The following is a 20,847-nucleotide window of genomic DNA, read 5'->3' as shown; positions in this document are numbered from 1 at the left end:
TTTGATTTGTGTGCCCCATACCCATGCTCTTTTTCCCCATTCAGCAACAATTAAAAGCTGAAAAAAGACTGAGGAAAAAGAAATGAGATGCAAAGAGCTTTGGGACTTTCCTGCTTAAAAATTGAATTGAACCATGGAGGCAAGAGCGGACAACATGGAGACTGCCTTCATCCCTACCTCAGGCACACGTATACCTTGATGACACTATTTATTTATTTTTTGCCTTTAACCCTGTAGTATCTTGGGCCAATATGGAGAGAAGCAAGTGAGAGGTCTTTTTCCATTACACCTACTGAAGGCTCTGCCTAGACCATCATTGCATTTAAACTGGGATGAAGGGAAACCAGTTAAGCTGTCTGTCACATAATACAGAGTTCAAACCTCTTTTGCACCTCTCAAAATGGAAGAGATGTTGATCAAACAAGATTTCTCATACTTAATTGCTCCTCAGCAGAGTCAATACAGTCAAATTCCTGAGCAAAGGAAACACCCCCACACTCTGTTTCCAAAGGTGCTAATCTTCTGCCTCTGTAGATAATCAAGGTTAGCTGAGAAATTAATGAGACCTTATTAACACCAAAGACACCCTAGGTATTTTCAGGTGAGGCAGGAGCGCACGTACCCCTTGAGCTTCAGCAACAAGGGCTGATAAATGGACTTTTGCAATGGATAAGTGAAGGTCAGAACAAGGACAGCTAAGGAAGATCAACCACAGCCCAAAAACTTACCTTTTCTATAAGAGAATTATGTAGCTACAGAGAAAACATTTGCAGATCTAATGCTTTGGACCTGTTAAAAAAGATTCAGAAAACATACTGAATAGCTTGAAAAGTTTTTTGTTTTTTTTTTTTTAAAGGAAATTACCCCCTCGCTCACCTGAGCAGCATTTGTTCTACCTTTGCTAGAGGTTATGCTACTCCCCCTACTTTGGCCAAAATCTGTTCTTGTCTGGATTTCTTACATCTAGAGTGCCCAGCTCAAAGAAGACCCTGACAAAGGACTCTATCTGTACTCTCTGATATGATAAAAACATCAATTTTTCTAACCTCAATACCATCAGCATTTTTTCTTTCTCTCAAGAGCTCACCATGCAACCCCTATTAAATTAAACCAAAAAAGTGCTCACTCATGCCTTTTTAAAGTAGCAGATTACCCATAATCTCCTCCCTAGGAATTCAAATTTTCTCTTCAATTAGAAAAGGGCTCAGTCAAGTCATATCTAAAAAGAGACCGCTTAAAGACCTGCCATGCAGAATTAAAAAGTAAATAAAAGTAAACTCGTAGTAAAAATATCTCCTTTAATTTCCTTACTGACGAGAAGAAGCCTGCAACAAGATGGGTGCCCCCTTAATAAACTACATTTCCCAAGAGGCCACAGGCCTCACTTCAAATTTCAGACCTAATTTCCTGATCTAAAAGGCATTGTGGCTAGTTAAAGGATTTTTTAGGTGATTTGGGAGGGTAGTGATGTCTTTTTGTAGATGGCTGTAACTAATTAGGTGAATAAAAGGCAGCTAACTTTTGCAGGGATTTATAGTTTAGCTTATTTTAGAAAAAATATATACTATTATTATTTAAAAGAAATTGATTTTAAGTTGTCTGCATGTTAGCAAGACTAAAATGTTTTGTTGTTCAGCCTTGTTTACTATAGGGGTTGAATTGTTCAGGTATGGAGGAATGAAAAAGCAGAACTTGTATTCCAAGAAAAATCCACAAGCTATTTACAAACCAGTGCAAGTACCTGTGTAGCTTCAGGCTACTAATCAAATTATGGTGGGGGCCAGCCAAGGATTCAGAGGTTCATGTATTTGTCAGACTCTACTTGTAAATAGAGTTAGCATCTGCATTTGAAAATTCCTACCAGATTTGTTAAATGCTGTGCTAAAAGGAGAAAGAATACTGAAGCTAAATAGAAAGGCTTTTAAATTTTAATTTTAAAATCTTTAAATAAAATAAATATTAATACCAGGGTATTATCTTTTCCACAGGATAATATTTAGATTCTGTCCAATACACTTACTGTATTTTGTATGTTTGTTTGGGGAGACTGGGGAGCAGGGGAGGGCAGCTATTTCATCCTGGATAGTGGCTGTTCTGTTTTCATTTGAATTTGGTGCATGGAAAGAAAAGAAAAAAAATGCTATTTGAAGTCTTTGGGACTAGGCTTATATTCTCGAAGATACTATGGTGCTCACAGAATCAAATATTAATACTTTGAGCTTTTAGGCCCTAAATACTAAGGCAGATGGTATCTTGAAATCACACTACTTAGCCTCCTAGCTTGAAGTGTAAAAGTCTCTTTTTGTACCACAGAGATTTACTATTACAACTGATAAAGAAATGCAAGCACACAATTAGAGTTAGTTTTCACCGAAGGCTTCATAACAGCAATCTGCCTCCTATGTTCCTTATTGTTTAACAAGGCACCTGCTGGGAATTTTTATGTGTAGAGGTTAGGTATATTTAGAAGTAGAGTCTGATTTAAATACATGTTGTTTTGATGTGATCTATGTAATTATAAATGCAGAATCAAGATATAAAAACACAGCTCCTCTCAAAGAACTAATATCTAAGCTTTAATTTACTTATTTAGTGCTCCCAAATATACACACTTAATTAAAGCATCAGGGAAACCTCTTGCAGCCTGCAAACAGGGATCTTCTACATCTTTCTCTCAAATGTGCATCACTTCATTTGAGATTTATTTCTCAGCTGAAGAGGCAAGCATTTTAATGCTTCTGATTTTACAGATCCAAGGGGAACTAATGACGAGGGTGTTTTACTCTTCATCCACAAGGATGGAGGATGCTGGAGTTGCTTCTCAGCTCATTGCTCCTATGGCTTTGCAGAAATAGGGGGCCTAAGAGGGGCTCCCAGGAGCAGCAGCCACCTCTGCTGCTGTGCCCAGCACAAAGCCTGGGCTAGGAGGGATGCGCTCCTGTGAGCCAGCACAGTGCATGGGCATATGCTGTCAGAAATGAGTGCTAATTGCCCTGGCAGAGACACGCCAATAAAGCTGATTGGTTTTTAATTTCTTGGCACTGAGAGTCCAGCCACGTGCTGCACAAACGGAGCAGTAGTCCCAGGTATCGCTCAGGCTGCCGATGGCTCTGCTACTCGGAGGTTTCCACTGGCCTTGTCCCAGTTGCTCCTTCCTACATCAGTGCACCCAGGTGTCCCTGCACACTGCAGGTATCTCAGGACCTGGTGCTTGTTTTCCCTGGGAGCTGGGCTCTTGTGGGACACAGCAAGTCAGTCATCATTTCTGTTTTTTCTTTCTCTGTTTGGTCATGCTTCCCTCATCCCTTTAGCTTATGGCATTTCCAGACAAATATTCCTTGCAGGAAATGGTGGACAAAGGAAATGTTATTTGGGAAACTGAGGTGGAAAGAATTAAGTCCAGGGAGAGAGGAGCTGCTGCTCACTGTTCCAGTTATTGTAAGAGCAGGGAAGTATTCAGGAGATGGAGCTCACAATGCAAAGGCAGTAGTAAGCAAGGATGACGAACTGCAGTATTATCTTTCTGTGAGATAAACAATAACCCAGGCAAGTTGTCCATCCATCTGCCTTCCTCCTAGCTTGTTAAAACATTGCAAGTGGGCAGAAGAAAGCATCCTGTCTGCACAGCACTGTGCCCTGGGGTAGCGCAATGCAACTGTCTTTCTATAAAGTCCCTAGAGAAATACAGCTGGGTGTCTACCGTCAGCACCTCCGTGGAGGTTAGCTTAATTCTAAGTTATCATAAGCTCTAACTTGGAGTTCACTGTGAAGAAAGAGATACAGAGTCACTTTGAGGTGTTCAAATATTTTTCCTGGAATCTGAAAGTCACCTTCTCTGCTGCACGTTGAAACCTGGATGGATGTTGTAGAAAACAAAACACCATTTTTTGTGTGGCTTTTTCCTTTTTTTTTTTTTTTCCTTTCTCCATTCCGCTGGCTAAACAGCTCATCTTGTGTACACTTTGCCGTTGGAGAAGCATGGATTATGACTATTTGCATTGTTTGAACAGAGTTTAAAATTCAGAATTAATTATAAGAGGGGGTAACAGATATTCAGCTAGCAAAAAGGGCCCAGAGCTGGTGTGACAGGGTAGGACAGCTAGCCAAGAAGGTCTGGCTCTGCCAGTTCTGAGTGTTTTACTAACTCGTCCAAATCTGGAACAAGGCTTTTGCCTTTTCTTGATATGCAGCTTTACTTAGTGAGTTTGTGTCTCATAAATTTGTCAGAGGTTTGAAATTAGTGATCCTCAGCTTTTTCTGATTTAACTTGCAGACTGCTAAAAGCTTCATAAAAAAGGCATGAACTGCTATATTGTGGCTCTAGGCCACATCTAGGTGACAATAGATATGTTCCTGCTGATTTACTGCTTGCATGCCATCAGAATTAGAAGAGGGATTTCAAAGAGTCACCAGAATATAGGTAAAAACCCACAGTCCCAAATAGTGCAGGAGGAATATTTCATTTACTTAGCATTTTATAGGCATCAGCAACTACAAAACCAAGTTCTGTAAGAAATATGGGAACTCATGAACCTGTCTTCATTTCCAGGTGACCATTTGAGCTTTCCAACGGCTATCTAAATCTCCACGTCTTTAAAGTTCTGAGTTTAAAATCTAGAAAACTTTGACTAAATTTTCTTAATCTCTTGAGCTTCTGATGCCTGTGGAGATGACAAAGGTGTCAACAAAGCTTTTGTTCGGAATTATCGCATGTGGCCATGAGATAATCCTTCTGAGCTGAAATACTTGCAGTGCTGCTGTGCATTTTTAACATTGCTGACTTCACTTTTGGAGCATTTCTGTGACAATCTTTCTATAAGTAGGGCTGAAGAAGTAAAAATAAAATGATCATAGGATAATGAAAGGGACATTTGAAGGTCTCCGAATGTAGGGACCAGTAGCTGGGGTGCAGGAGCCCAACCTGCCCAGGGCACCAGAAACCCCCAAAAGAGCAACCCCAGTGGGGGGAACCAGCCCTTCCAGCCTCCTCCACACTTTCTGGGGTTTGAGGACCAGTAAGCAACGTTTCTCCTGGAAACAAGTTGCCTTTCACAGAAGGTTTTGACTTTTGGTTGGAAACTTAACAGTGGTAACCAGAAAGCAAATTGTGATGAGGCAATAATGAAAGCAATTTTAAGCCAGGGCAATTGCATGCGTGATTTTGAGCACCCTAAGTGAAAAGTCAAATGCACTGCATGAGGAGAGCAGATTTTCTGGCCTGTTGCAATCCATCTGCACAGCAAGCCGAACTGCTTGAACATCACGGCAATATCTGAAACCCTTTGTATGAATGAGGTGAGGCTACAGCAGCTGTAAAAAGCTTATTCTGGCACTTGGCCACCTCCCAGGCATAAATAACAAAATGTCTCATCCATCTCCAGGGCCAGGAACGGCTCTGCTGGTTAGCCTCAGCTTAAACCTTGGGATTTTAATTTGGCTATATAGCCCCCAGCAATATAACCACGCTGAGGTCAGCCGAGGCACTGGCCGGTTACGCAGGCAGGCTGTAGTTTTTATAAAACTCCCTGGAATCCATTTGCAATGACAGATGCCACGGAGTGCATCTGACTGATCGTTCACCACTGATAACAGAGCTGGAGATAGCTCAGTGAACCTCTTCATCATGAATTCCCATTTTCTTTTATAGTCTTTTTCTCACTATCTTTGTCTCGGCAATCATATTGTACTTTTGTTTGTATTTTGCTGTTTTTGAATGCTTCCATTTTTAAAGGGTAATTATTATCCTCTTTGCTAAGCTCAGCTCCTTAGAAAAAGGAAGTATAACTGAATTAATAAACTAAAAACATTTTTATCTTGTCATTCATATGACTTCAGAAGGTGGAAAGCTACAGATATCTTTGTTGTGTATGTGTGAAACTGCAATCAAAATCAACTGCACTCCTGTACTTATTTTATTTTACATTATTTTACATTCCCTATTCAGAAAAAGGCCCTTAAACATTTGAAGTCACTAGATATTAGGAAACAGATAGTAGCTGTTTAATGATTTTCTCTGCTTTTCATATTTTTATATCTAGCATTACATGAAAAGGGTGTTTTTCTCTTCTCACAGAGTATTATGTTGGAATACAACTCTTCTTTGCTCCTGCTGAACTCCCTTCCCTAACCATATTAATTTTGGATACATCCTTATGTTCACCAGATATTGTTCCTCCACCTCTGTCATCACTAACTTCAGTTCATCTGACAAACTCGTCTTTGGAAAAGCTTACAAATAAGATTACATGGGCTTGATTCAGCTCGGCAAGTGGCAGCAGCTTTGCGTTTGCTTTGCCTTGGTGTGTTGGCTTTTCTTGCTCAGCGGCATAGCCATTCCTTGTGCAAACCTCCGCCTGCTTTCATTCACAGTCTGAGATAAACAGATGTTTGGCAAGATGTTTAGCATCTGAAATGATTACTCTGCTCAAATCTTTGCTGCTACTTCGCGCTGCTTGTTTTTTTTTGTTGTTGTTGTTGTTTTTGTTTTTTGTTTTTAGTTAGGAAGAGAACAACTTCGGTGTCCCATTGTGAGTTTCTCACTATTCATGCTGACAGCTTATACACAACAATAGGGTTGTGAACAATGGTCCATCAGTGCTACCAAGAGCAGGAAGCAATTTAAGATGTATTGGATAATGAAGAGCAAATGTACTCTCATCACCACAACTACATGGAAGTGGCTCTCAAATTTTATGACAAATCTTTTGCAACAGTCCAGCTGCAAAAGAAATATCTTGTGGAAGAGCAGGAATAGAACACTTTCATTCATCAGCAGAGTCTCTTTGATGGCCTTTTTTTTTTTTTCCCTCCAGATTTGGCCAGATAAATGAGTATAGTCCACATGCCATGGTTAATAGTACAATTTCCCCCTGTAGTAGCTACACTAAAATCATTATGTTTGTGCAGGTAAGCATCGGTTTCTGACACACCAAATACCAAGATTTTTTTCTTGTATCTCTATAGTAGATATACATAACATTTCAGTAACATATATTTGCAGAGTGAACAATGTTTCTGGTTCAAAGATGCTTGAGTTACAGAGTAAGATTTCCCTTCTTCTGTTGGCTTTTACGTGAGGCCTTGTATGCTGAGGTAAATCTGTAATTTATTAAAGGTAACACTTACTCACTCGTAGGGTTTAAGGCCAGAGAAAGACTACATTGATTATACCTGTAGGTTAAATCAATGCCCTGCAGGCTTGAAGAACAGTGTCTTATTATTCTAATTATGCAGCTAAAGTGATGGAGCATTTAAAAATGTGATGGATAAGTTAGCAAACTGAGGAACAGGTTCTCTTCAGTTTTGAAAGGACTTTAAAAAAAAGAAAAGGACAATGGAGATGAAACATACAGGTTGAAAGATATCAGATAAAATAGCATGGTGATGATTGGGGCTTATATGCGTACCTGGCATAGATAAGTAACTAATTCAGATACTTTTGATAGATAAATGGTAGAATAATCAATAGGAAGATACATGATCTGACATCCGAGGAAGTAATTATATGTCTATGAAAGAACTGATGACTTAAGTTGTTTGGACCTGTTTGCTGGATGTCTTCTCTCATTATGTATTGAACTAATTCACTAATGAATAACTGAACTAATTACTCATTGAACTATTTCACCTGAGTGGTGAATTTGGACTTGAACTGCAGCTGTTGGTAGGAACAGACGAGGAGATTTGGAAAGTAGGCTGGTGGCTGAGTGAATGTGGAATGCTTCCCACTAATATGAGTGAAAAGCTAACCACGGAAAAAGGAAGTATGGTGCTTGTAGTAAAGGTGAGGGGAAATGAACCCTCCTGGGGAAGGAGCAGCTGCAAAGCAAATCTGACCTAATCTCAGGTTGTTCTGCTGTGTGCTTTGCTAGTAACAAGAGTCATGCTTGGAGCACATCTGGGAAAGTTATGTTTGGTTGGCAGCCAGAGAGGTATAACCGTTGAAGAATATGGAGATGCAGTTACTTAGAGAGTTCATAAAACTGCTAGAATATCACAAGTTATTGGGGGGGAAGAATCTACAAAATCTTCCGTTACTGTTTCTGATATAAAAGTGTCTCTTTCAGCACAGGTACAGGGAAAAAATCCAAAACCTTTGGGTTTTAGTAACAAGCTAATAACACCCCTTTCTAGTGCAAGCTTTCCTGGTTTAAGGCAAGAACGTTTTCTTAGGGTGAATATAACTATGCTGGTTTGAAAAGCACATTATAAACGACAATAGCTTTCCCACTGCACTTTGTTTTGTGGTTCTCCTTTTGTATTTTAGTGCTTCTCTGAAATGTGCAAGCTGTATCTTTCCCATGTTTCAGTGTACAAACAAGTATATCGTGTCAGGTCACTAAATACAATGTATTTACAGCAACCATTATTAGCAAATCAGATTAAATGTGCCATGATGTTTCGATTCTTGGTTTAATCAAGCACTTCAGATATTTTTCAAAAAGCAGGAATAGATCTCAATTATGTAACTATTCTATTCATCCCTAGAATTTTAAGGAAAAGTCTTTTTATTTTTTCTCCCCAAGTCTTGTTAGGAAAAAAAAAGAAATATTTTACAGGGCTTCTGCACAAGCTCCTTCCTGCTGCTCCTTGCTGTCATTTCTATATGGTTCATACATTTTAAATAGTAAAATAAGAATGTAAATCTCTGGATATATGTTTTATTAGTATAGTCAAATAAATAAATGAATTGTCCTAAAACCTGGAAGTGTCCCTTGAGATTCCCCGAGCTATTCACAACCACAGCTTGACAGGCAATGATTTAGCCAAACCATCTATAACTTTTATTTGATAAACAAGGACAATTAAAAATAGGATGAGGTATTTTGGTCATGAATTATTCTGATCAGGAATGTAACTAGATTTTTATTCCATTGCCTAAATGAAATATCTCCCTGTATATCCAGTGTGTTTCATTACAGCTTCAGTTTTATTACCTAACTTTGAGAGATTTAATCCTTTTCATGGAAATGCATTACTCTTCAGAAAGTAAAAATAAAAATGAAATACAATAATATTTTACTTTTTTTTTTTTGGATGGTGGGGAGAATAACAGGAGAGAAGGAACTGATTTTTATATTTAAGGTGACTAAACATTTATGTTATTATTTTGTACAGATGCTCATCTTATTGTAACAGGACTCAGGACGAGTAGGGGCTACAGATGTGCCTCAGCTCTGTGCCATGTTAGCCCCTTCCAACCCCAGCAGCCGGACTAGCACCATCATCGCTGCTCCCCATCATTGCTGAGCTCCTCGGAGGTCCAGGTGACTTCCAGGGGACTCACTGCCCCAGGATCCAGCAAGGAGGAGAGCACCGCCACTGAACCCCAGGGGAGAAGGTCTTAGGAATGGCTCCCATGCGTTGGAGGTGGACATGTGCTACTCGGGAAAAGAAATCTTGCTGCAACAAGGTGTCGGCAAGTCCAGTACCTTCCCTTCCTATGGAAGTCACCTTCCAATAAAACTTAAGAATAATCTTTCATTATCTGGTAACCTAGAAAATGTTGCTCTTCACTCTTCTTTCCCTTTCCTGCTCCAATTTTCATCAGTGTCTAGAAATCTATGAATACAGAATATTTTGCGCATCAAAAGTAAAGATTAATGTTTCAGAATAGGTTTATCTTTTCAGCAGCCCTGACAAAGCCTAAAGCATATTACCTACAGCTTAATAAAAAATTACATCATAGATATTTTCTGTCTGAAAATGAATTTGCTTTTTTGAAATGTGGATGGAAATAAAATTAGTGTGTTGGTAGGTAAAGTTATATTTTTTAACCTGTTTTATTGCATTTGAGCAAGAAAATGCAGCATGAAGCTTAAAACATAACTCAAAGGAGAAAAAAAAAAGAAGAAAAAAAAAAACACCAGCTAAGGAATGAGATTTAAAGATAACAAAACAGAACATTTTCCTGAAGAATTCCTGCAATGAAACCTGACAGTAGAATTTAGATGCAAAAGACATGGGGTCAGACTTTAAAAATTAATGGCACCCAGTTGCCATGTGGATTTTGCTGTTGTAAGTCTAACAATTGACATGTAAAATGATGGGGGGAAAAATAAACTGCTCCTTCTGCACACTAGTAATGTTACTCATATGGCAGACCCCTCTGAGAATGAAAAAAAAGAGGAGTCCAAATATGAAGTAATAGAAAACCTTTTCTTGTATAAGTACCAATGGAAAGTTATGGGCATGGAACAGCTTACGTACGTTTGAAATATTTGCTTGAAATTGAGGTTTCAGTATCAAAGAAGATTGATTTTCACATACTAATTGTTTTTATTTAGATAATAGAAGACGTAGAGAGGAATACAAAGTCTCAATCTATAGGGAAATTTCCAAGACAGGTGACTTGTAATTAAATTCACAGGAAGTGAAAACATAATGGAAATTGGACCTGAGGCACGAGAATAGAAAAAGATGGGGATAAACTAAGTAAAGGCAATTAAATAACACTAAACAAAATAGCAACACCTCACACGAAGTTATTTCATACCCTATATTCTTTAAACCAAATGCCTGCAGAAATTTCTGCAAACACCACAAAGACGGAAATTCTCTTGAAAATATTACCTTAAGCACTGACAGTACAATATCACAGAAGGGGTTGCAACGTGCTGGAGATACACAGGAGACAATTTTATTAGCTGCCTGTATTTTCACAAGTATATGGTGTGGGTTATGTGCATGGGTATTTAAGACAGGGGCAGATTTATCCCAGAAACCTTTACCTACCATCTCTGCTGCTGTTTTCCTGCAATGGCTCTCCCTTCCCAAGATCTTTTCCACCATTTTCCTGAGGGTTATCTGAGCATTTTCATGTAATGGTGCTTCTCAGGGAGGTTGGTTATCTGAGGCACCAATGATATGTGTGAACATACGATGCCTAGCTCCAGGAGGGGGGTCAGTCGAGCTCCAGCAGCATGAAACCCAGCAGGCAGCCGATTTACCCTGCCTCGTTCGTGGGCTTCACAGCCTGCTCTAATCACTGCTGCTGCATCCAGGCTGCTGCTGGTACCCAAACTTGTTAGTTTAATATTTGCCTAGTTAATTCTGCACCATGCATCAGCTGCTCTTCAGCACAGCCTGACCTTCACAGTTACGTTTTTAAATCATTTAAATACATCTGAAAATGTTGCGCTCAGCCTCTTCTGGAAGAAACCATGCTCAGACAACACAGAGGTACTGTGCTACTCACCAAAGCTCAGGTCGAGACAAACCCAAAGCATCAAGAGATCTTGTTCTGTTTTGTTTCTTTTAACATCTTCATTAAAAAAGCTGGGGATCAACATACCCCAGGAAACTCCTCCTGTCTTCCTGAAAGGTTTGAGTAAGTCCGGCCGTGACTCAAACTGGTGGGAGCAGAATGAGTAGTGCTTTTAAGCCTGATGCTGTCATTAAGCGATCTCTTCTGATTTAAAAGGTTAGCAAGCAAGCAGAAATAAATAAGAGGTTTTCTTTCACCTCCTGAGAACTCATACAGTATAATCTCTAACAGAACTGTACATGTGAGCACACAGAGGCACATGTGAAAGATACAGATGTCTGGAAAATCAGGCTTAAAACAAACCTTGTTATGTTATCACCACAAGGAACCAAAAAGAATGTTATTTGCTGTGACTTTAGTTTTTTGAAGGTCCACTTCCTTCTATAAAATAAAATAAAATAAAATAAAATAATAAACATCACTAAAGATGGTGATAGTAAATTGGATATGTGGGAGACCCTTTCCAAGAGCCAGGTAACTGCAAAAAACATTGTCATTGAATAAGAAATGTGAAGGCACAAGGGAAAACCCTTTCACCCTAATCTGAGGATGAACATCTTTGCAGCTATATTGTTGTCTCTTGCTCTTAGAAAGATACTGCTCTATGTGTAGTCTTATTAATACTGACAACAGAAATCTTAAACGTATGTTTCCTCTCTTGGAATTTCTTTTTCTTACAAGGTGGCAGGTCACCCCAGCAATAAAGCCTTTCCTTGAAAAATTGTTTAACACATTGTGACAAGCACATAAGCAGCTTTTTTTTTTTTTTTTGCCTTTTTATTTTTTCCTCGTTGGTATATGCTGTTAGGCTGTTAATTGATCTTACATTGTACTAACAGACCTCATACTACAGGGTGAGGCAGATGTTTTGCAACATGAACCCTGCTCCACAAAAGAAGAGCAAGGTTTTTGGAAGTTTCCATGGAACGTGCCAACTCCAGACCACCACTTTGGAGGCTCTCTGGGATAACCTTTACTAAGGCTGTCCTGAGTGTGAGCCCCAGGGCTTGCAACTGATACTCCAAATTCTCCTTTGAATCAGCGCAAGTACAAGCTGAAAATTGTTGTCTTGAGCTTGACCTTCGGAAGAATATGCCTAAAGAAAAGGACATTACAGGGCTCTTGTTTTGGAAGAATTATATTTAAATTTCCAAGAAGTGGCACCCAAACAGAGGACTGCTTAGCAGTAACTTCTCCTTACTAGACACAGAGCTGCTTTGCCTTTCGCTCTTTGTCTCCAATGCCTGGTCTCGGTCATAGCTGTCTCAGCACAGATGGCTTCCTGAAATATTCATCTAAGCTCTTCTCCAGTTGTCTTATTTATTTTAACTGCCTTTTGCCCCCAGATATCTCTGAAGTAGACAATGAGCCCTGACAGCAGGACTGTGCTAGCACTGGGTTTCAGTAGCAGTATCGAGGCCAAACACGCCATCCTTGCACATCCTAATTGCAGCTGGGGCCACAGGTATTGCCAGCAGCTGGTACGCCATGGGGAGAAAACCTCACATATGGCCAGGGCTCGAGATGCAGTCTTCATTTCTACTGAATTTTTGCTCCTTGGCAGGAACCCCGGACCGATGCCAAACCCACAGGCCAATTCAAGGGAGCCCCCATTTCATGTGTTGCAGGGATAAATAAGATTTGTCAACATACAAATGTAGGAGGTTTTAGACAGCTCCTGGAAGCCAGTAGCTCAGGTTTGCATAGACAAAGCTCAGGATGCCAGCCAGCCATGCCATCTGCCCTGGGATGGTGCACGGCCAGCAGTTGTGCCATGCTCTGCTGAGAAGCCCCTTCTCACAGCACCCGCCCCTGCCCACAGCCTGGCCCAGCTGCCTGCAGCCTGGCACCAGTAAACACGAGTGTTGGGAAAAGGCTGCCAGATAGCTCCGAAACAGGGGGAGCGATGGTCTTCACATACCTGGTGCGGAAAGCTCTCCTGCGGCTGTGTATTTAATGTTTGCAGAAAGCTTTGACATGTCAAAAGCTGTATAAACGCGAAGGATTTGTATTATTGTTGTGCATACGGGGCCAAGTTCTGATAGTCACTTAAGAGATTTCATTCGGCTTTATAAAACACACTTCATGACAAAAAAAAAGTAAGAAAATAAAAAAAGTCCCAGTATAATATCTAATACTGTTACTAAATAGATTTTTTGTTGTTGTTAAAAAAGTAAAAGAAGACATTAATCTGCTTGAAATGCAGAGCACAGTCAGCTTCTAATTGTAGAAATCAGACGCATGCCATCTCCCCTCATCTCACTTTCCTTTTTGTTTTCAAAATCAATGTATTTTTCTTCCTTTTAAGCCATCCATTCTGCTGACCTGTTCAGGTACAGGTCTCTGCTTGCAAAGCAAGCCCAATTGACAGCAAACCTTCTGTTTTCAGATCCATAAATCTTCTCCTATAAGTGCCTCAATATTGGTTCAGAAGTCAGGTAATGAAATAAAAATAACAGCAGAAAAACATCTTGAGTGGTTTGAAAAATAAATAAATCTCCACTGAATGCAAAATAATAATGATAATAAAATAAACTGAGTGAAAATGAAGGTATTGAGTATTGAAAATTAATTAACTTGTCCCTCTCTGCCACAAGTCTGGGAACATATTTTTCAGATCAGTCATGGAATTATTTTCCCTATGGAGAAATTCAAAAAGTGCAGAAATCGGTGAGGTTTTGTAGAAATTAAATCATGTAGTTTTCTAAAAGCTCCTAGAACCTACTACCAAATTACATCCCTTCCTTAGAATTTTTTTTTTTTTTTTCCAAACTTCTTACCACGCCAGAGCTCAAACTGAAACACACTTCCAAATGGGATCTGGGGTTTCTCCTACGCTATCCCCTGCCTTTCTCTCCTTCTTTTCATAGCTCCGCTCGTAGCTCAGGAGCCCCCGAAAGGTGCAGTCGGCTGCCTGCTTCCCACCGCCCCCGGTGCGGCTGCGGCTCCAGATGCGCAGGGAGCAGCAGCAGCCCTGGGGAGCTCTCGCTTCCTCTCCCCGAGCCCGGAGCTGTTCCGTGCATTCCTGAGCGCCACCTGCTGCCCCTTTTCCAGCTGGAACCGTCGCTGTGATCAGCGGGAAGCGATTCACGGGGCCACAGGGGCGAACCCCGCGGTGGGACCTGTCTCAGGGCTCCTGCGCTGCACCCGGGGCTTGGATTTATCAGCCCTTTAGAGCAGGGACACCTCTGTTCTTCCCAGTGAATGCCACAGCCACAGCAAAGGGCTGTGCACAGCTACTGAATGCTTCCCTCCCTGTATGACACTCACTTCTGGGATCTTTGTGTTCAAAGGAAGTAGAAATGGAAAGGTTTACTTCTTTATTCACCTAAATAAGAAACCCAAAAGACTTAGCAAGAGGGCACTGCTCATACAGCTTGAGAAGCTACAAAGCAAATAATTGGATAACATAGAACATTATTTATATTTGAGATTCTCAGACAGACAGGTATCCCAAACACCTATCCATCTGCCTGTCTGCCTGTCTATCACCATTGTGTCTTGGGAATATATAGTCAACAACAGAATGACTTATCGTGCCTTCTCTCCTCTTGTAATAATCTCAGTAATTTACTGGGACTGTATATTAAAAAGTCTTTCCCTGGCACTAGGCATTTGCATACATCCATCAGCCAGCTTGTATACGTGGGATGGTAGATGATTTAATACCGCCAAGAAGGCTTAAGATGTGGATAAACGTTTTTGTAAGGATTGTTAATACTATCATGCCAAGGGTAAGGAGGCCAAATACTTGTCCTAGACATAATGACTGGCTGAAAAAAATCCTGGAAACATCACTGTCTGAGGAAGAGAAATATCATATTATTTAGGAAAGACGTTAAGAAAACAAATATCTAATCATGCAGAACAGAATTTCACTCTAATCATTTCTAATCCATACACCAAATCAGGTTTCTTGAGTGATTTTTGCAATGTGTATGCAGTTTGAATCTCCAATCGGTACAAAGCTGAATATTTCTATGTCTAATCTGTCTGGACGCTGGCCCAAAGGAAATATATGCATGCCCTGCAATAGCTGTTCAGCATAGAGGATGGGATAGGGAATACCAGGAATCAGAGTAGGAGGGTACATACCTGTGACTGACAGAAATTAATTTGAGAAGCATGGACAGTCTGGGGAGGTGAAAAGCAAGTAGATGAATATTAAATACTGGTAATGATTTAATGATCATTAATGATTGGTAATGATTTGTGAAGAAATTACTTTTGCAGATTGTAAATTTCTCAACTGCAGTTTGAGCACCCATCTCTCTTGGTGTTTTGGAGGAAAGAAAAAAAGTATTAAATGTCATGAACATACAGCCATACTTAAGCATATTTTTCTTGATAGTAGCCCTAAAGATTAAGGAAGTCAATGGAAAGCCAAAACCACACCATTGGAGTTGTTTGTTTCACACAACAAACCCTGTGTCCGTACCCCTTTCCCTGATATCCCAGATCTCCCGGATCCTTCCTTCCAACCCACCTCAGAGCCAGGCACAAGCTATATACCCACCAAATACATTAACTGAATTCAGACTTCAGACATTTTCTGGAGCAAAGAAGTGTCAATGCTGAGGGGCTTTGAGACTGGTAGCATCTTTTACTCCATGTCTATGGTGCATTTATTATGGAGCTATTTAAAGCTTTGAGAATGTAAACAAGTAACGGTGATTTTAACTGTCTATCTGTTGCTACTGTGCTTTACCCAAGTCAGACTTCCATTTTTTTGTTGGAGTGGGATCTGCAGCATATCCTCATGTTAATGAATTCAATTTTACAAGACAGAATAGAGAAATATATATACAATTCTCTACTATATTCCATGAGAATTTCCCAGAAGAAATACCTAGTGGTTTTACTAAACTGATTCTTATGCTAGGAACCAACAGAAAGAATTTAAAAGAATCTGAGCCTCCTTATCAATGAATTTAACATTATAAGCAACTACTTTTTCAATAAAATATTTACTTTTCCTGCCCCAGAACTGAGAGAGTTTTTGAATTACAATAAGAGCCTGGTGCTTACACCCACTTCTGCAGTTTCGTTTGCAGCACAAGGCATGCGGGTGACTCGCCTGCAGACACACTGCGAGCCAGGAGCTCAGCTGGGGCCAGAGGCACCTGAATTCTTTGCTCTAGCTTTTTGATCAGTTGGCCTTCTCCAGGGCATTGCCTAAACATGTTGGGATTTAATTCATTAACGAAGAGGAATAATTCAGATTGTTTCACTCACAACAAATATGGTAACCAAATTCTTGCTGTGGAAGCTAGAGTTTCTGCTGGGATTAAAGGAATTTGGCTGATTTAGCCCTAAAAATCTAACCCATTGACTCTTGCTGCTGTATTATTTTTGTCACAGAAAATTTGTGCTCCAAGTTGGCTTTGGCTTAGTGGATGACTGTTGAACTCGAAGCCTTTTTTAACATGTCACTTCTCTCTTCCCTATCTGCACTCCAATGTGTCTCAATTTCCATTTCAAATAAAGCTCAGATCTGTCTAATCTTTTGCTTCTTCAACATTTTCAAGGAACTGTAAATTCCACAATTTAATTAGTGGGTCAAAGAGGCTGAGCCTTCTTCATACAAAATAGAACCTTACAGTGATTAATTAAAATTGCTATCACTGTTCCAACTTGCTAGATAGAAGCAAGCATGGCATATTCTGCTAAGGACATTACAGAGTGCAAAACAAAGTGAGTTAAACTTAGAGAAGTAAAGGGAGAAATGATTATTACAAATGGCAGAACATTTGCACTATGCAGAGACCAGGTTTTAAAGGACTCTGTCAAGAATTACGGTGTACTTAAATTTGATCAGCCTTAATATTCACTCCCTTGTGCTGCGCTGGCAGATGTCTCTGAAGTTCAGATAGCTTTTAACACACTCCATTTTACCCTTAAAAAAATGGAGGAGGAAAAAAAGTAATAGTTATGTAAACTCTGCAAAGCAACAGTGCATCATACGGTCTCTGCTGGCTCTTATAGAAGGAGCTAAGTAATGAGAACTAATTTCCAGAAGAGTGTTGACATGCAGAAGACAGAAAACAAATGAAACAATATTAATTTAAGATGCCATCAGACATATTAAGGAGAAATCCTTTAGAGTGTTGGAGAGACATCAATCATTTCATTTGTCAATTACTTTAGGCCTTATTTATCAAATTTTAAGATGTCACACTTCTGAATAAAATCAAATCTTGAAAAGAACCTGAATTTGAGGAAGAACATGCTGGTCCCTCTTAGATTGTTTGCTTGTTTGTTTAGTAGGACAGGTAATAAGTGCTTGGTTCTTTTTAATACAAACTTTGGAGTGCTGGGATTTTTGTTTGTTTGGTTGAAAGCTTTTGTGGAGTGGTAGCATTGTAATTATCACCAAGGCTTGGCTAATCTGTGTTTAAAAAACTTTGGTTTTTGCCTTGATTCTCTGTGTATGTCAGAGCCACAATATTGCAGTGCCTGAAGCAAGATAAATCTAAATGCATTAACTGTTTTCCTATCAAGATAAATTATCTATTTTCCTATCAAGAAGATACTTAGTTTGCAGGTAAGGACCTAAGGCCAAAAACTCAACAGATGCTTGCACAGAGAAATGGAGCTAGAATATTGTTCTAAGGATGTGGCTCCAGAGGTGCCCTCTGGTCAGGAACTTCTGAATATTTGGAATATTGCCATCATAGCTCTGCTCCCAGCGGCTCTGCACTGCTCCGGCTTGCTCCAATGGATGATTCTTGAGCAGCCTTTGTTGTAGACTCCATGTTGAAAATTTGAATGTGCCGCTTTGTGACCAAGGGGTGTGTTTCATCACATGTGGGAGCTAAGGTAGCACTGGATATATTAGCACATGGGTCTGGGCTATCTGCACCACGGCAGTCATGTTAGAAGGGGACAGGTATGAAGGGCACATCTCTTCCACAGGCTGCTCTTCCCACCTAGTACAGAAGGTATGCTTAGAAAAGCTTAACTTTAACTACCACCTTGAGGCAAATTACTGGCGTAGGGGAGCTCCTGGCTGTGTTCAGTGCAGCAACAGCAGCAATACTCATGCCAGGGGTAGTCTGAGTACAGGCACAAGATGCTGAAGTGGTAACACTCCCCAGTGCAGTACTTCATTTCTAAACACCTCCTGTGACCTCAGTCGGCAAGAGGAATTAAACATTTTCTCCTGTTCAAAATGTGGGGAACTGGGGTGTTGCACCCTGTGCAATGGAGCGCTGTGCGGAGATCTTACAGTGCACTGGGGGGGCGATAGCTCCAGGTCCACAGCGGGGTGGGCATGCAAATGTAGCAGCTAGGGATAGGGGGAGCCAGCAAAATGGAAGATTTTGAGTTATTCTCACTTGAACAGATCTATTTACCATGTGATTCAGTCTCTTGTGCCCTTCTCTCAGGAAAAAAACAGTCATTTCACTTTTAAAAAGACTTGTCTCAAACTCCCAATGAGAGGATTCCCCAGGAGAAACAGCAGGTGAAGTTCCGGCCGTGGATAAAAGGAGCTGTTTCCCTTTGTGCATTTCAGAAACCTCAACTTAATCTGTTTTCCTTCTTTCATCCGTACACACATGTTCTGGTGCTAGCAGGCCCGCCCTTCGGTTAACAGTTTAAATGCAGATCAGCGTGACTTGACTTTAATCACCAGGCAAAGGCCGCTGACAAACAGCTTTCCCAGTATGCATCCGTACATACTTTTCCCTTTCCACACTGTGCTTAGATCTGGAATTGACCCCCCAAGCCCCCCACTAGCACGAGCTCCAAACCCCCCTAGCGCGGCCATCTGCTAAACGCCTAACAGCACGCCCCAAGTTGACGACCGACAGCGGAAGATGCCATCAGCTTTTGACTCAAATCCTCCTCCGGGCCATGGCCTCCCCATGCTCTCTCTATTTATTCCCCTCGATGCCAAGCCACGGGCTCCGGCTGCGAGAGCGGCGAGCGCTCGGGCTCCAAGCGGCAGCGACCCCGGGGGGAGCGGCGGTGGGTGGCTGCCCCCAGCACGGCGCAGACAAAGCGCGGAGGCCGATTCCCCGCAGCAGCCGGCAGCAATTGCCATGACAACCAGCAAGCTGATTACTCAATTACAGCGTTCCTTTTAAAAAGTGACATAAAGCCAAGGGACAACACATCCTCGGCTTCCCGCGGTGCCTGGTTTTCAAAGCGCCGAGCTATGTTTAACTTTTTAATATACCTTGTGATTATGTTTGCCAACCTGGTTCTGGATCTCTTGTATTATTATTATTATTATTATAATTTTATCCCCGTGTTCTTTGAAACACTGAGAAAGTGAAAAGCCACTTAAAACGTACAGTTTTTCTTGTTGCAGGAAAACATGCAGGTGCAATCAACACCCCGTGTAAACGTGTTACTGGCACGGGAGGACCGTGACAGATGCACGCTTGGGAGTGCTGGAGCCATGACCGATTTAGGAGAATGTGCCAAACCTGCTCCAAGAAACCTCAACGGAGCTCCTCATGCTGCAGTCTCTGAAAATGAGTTGTCTCTTCATGTTGTGCATCCTTGTCATATCTAATGTGCTTCTGTAGGTACCACCACGCTGGTTTCCGAGATGAAGAATTTTCCATCCTTTTGTCTGAGTGTAGATTACCGGATATTTTTCTACAACAAAAGAAGGGAAAAAATTGAGCATACATGTTAATATTCGGTTTCATTGTTTTGTTGAGATTAGTTCAGATTTATGACACAAACTGTGCATGAACTGAGAAATTCCTTTGGTTTTCATAGGAATATAAAAGATGTTACAGCACCTTGAGGGTATGGTCAAGGTGTCAGACATTCATTATGTCAGACATGATAGAGGTGGACAGTGAGAGACGTCCTGTAGCAAGCATAACAGACCAGCTAATGCCAGAGAGGGAAACAGAAGTACAGAAATAGAAAGTAGCTTTGCTGCCGACCTCGCCTGGATTCATAGGATCACAGAATAATTTAGGTTGGAGAGGATGTCTAGAGGTCATCTGGTCAAGGCCTCACTCAAAGCAGGGCTAAATTCAAAGTTAGGTCTCCTGACAAAGTTCCTAGGCCTTTTCTAGACAGAGAAAAGGGCAATTCAGGGCCTTTTCCAGCCAGGTGTGGAGTATTTGCATGGACAGAAATGCCCCTGACTTTCTGGTCCCCTGCTCCAGGGTGTAAGTGTCCTCACTGCTGTCAGTCTGGCTGCTGTCCTGCTCCTGTCCCACACAGTGATGCCCTGCTGCATTTCTGCTCTAGCAGATCATGGGAACATCTCTGCATCGGTTGTTATGGACAATGGTGCCAGAATGAAGTTGTTTTCACATCTTCCTGTCCTTCTAAACTGGGAAACCAGGGTGAAGAGGCTCTTGGATTCTGAAGGATGCTGTCCCTAAACAGCAGTGTTGGTTACAACCCTCATTCATCATTTAAGTGAAGAACAAGGCATGTGATTTTAAACCCATAACTTGTAAAGGACTGAGTACTACTTTTTCTGTTTTGAGGTAGTGTCTGGGTTTATTAGAAACATTTTTACAAGTGTTTTTCACTTGTCTCTGAAGCTGCTGAGAAGTTCAGGCCATAAATAGGCTGTGTGACTCTGCAGAGACAGATTAGCA

The 20,847-nt window shown here is 40.9% G+C and overlaps 1 long non-coding RNA gene across 3 annotated transcripts in view; it reads right to left on the bottom strand.

Annotated features, from left to right (window-relative positions):
- Positions 1–2,316, bottom strand: part of LOC310881398 — a 45,311-nt gene extending 42,995 nt beyond the window's left edge. For all 3 annotated transcript variants that reach the window (XR_014572348.1, XR_014572349.1, XR_014572350.1), the window contains exons 1-2: positions 877–2,316; positions 729–789 (exon numbers count right to left, since the gene is read on the bottom strand). This is a non-coding gene — a long non-coding RNA (uncharacterized lncRNA). The remainder of the gene's footprint in view (positions 1–728; positions 790–876) is intronic.
- Between the last annotated feature and the right edge of the window lie 18,531 nt (positions 2,317–20,847).

Source organism: Anser anser (assembly GCF_964211835.1).
Source record: "Anser anser genome assembly, chromosome: 14".
NCBI lineage: Eukaryota > Metazoa > Chordata > Aves > Anseriformes > Anatidae > Anser > Anser anser.
This window is presented reverse-complemented; position numbering and strand designations above follow the sequence as displayed.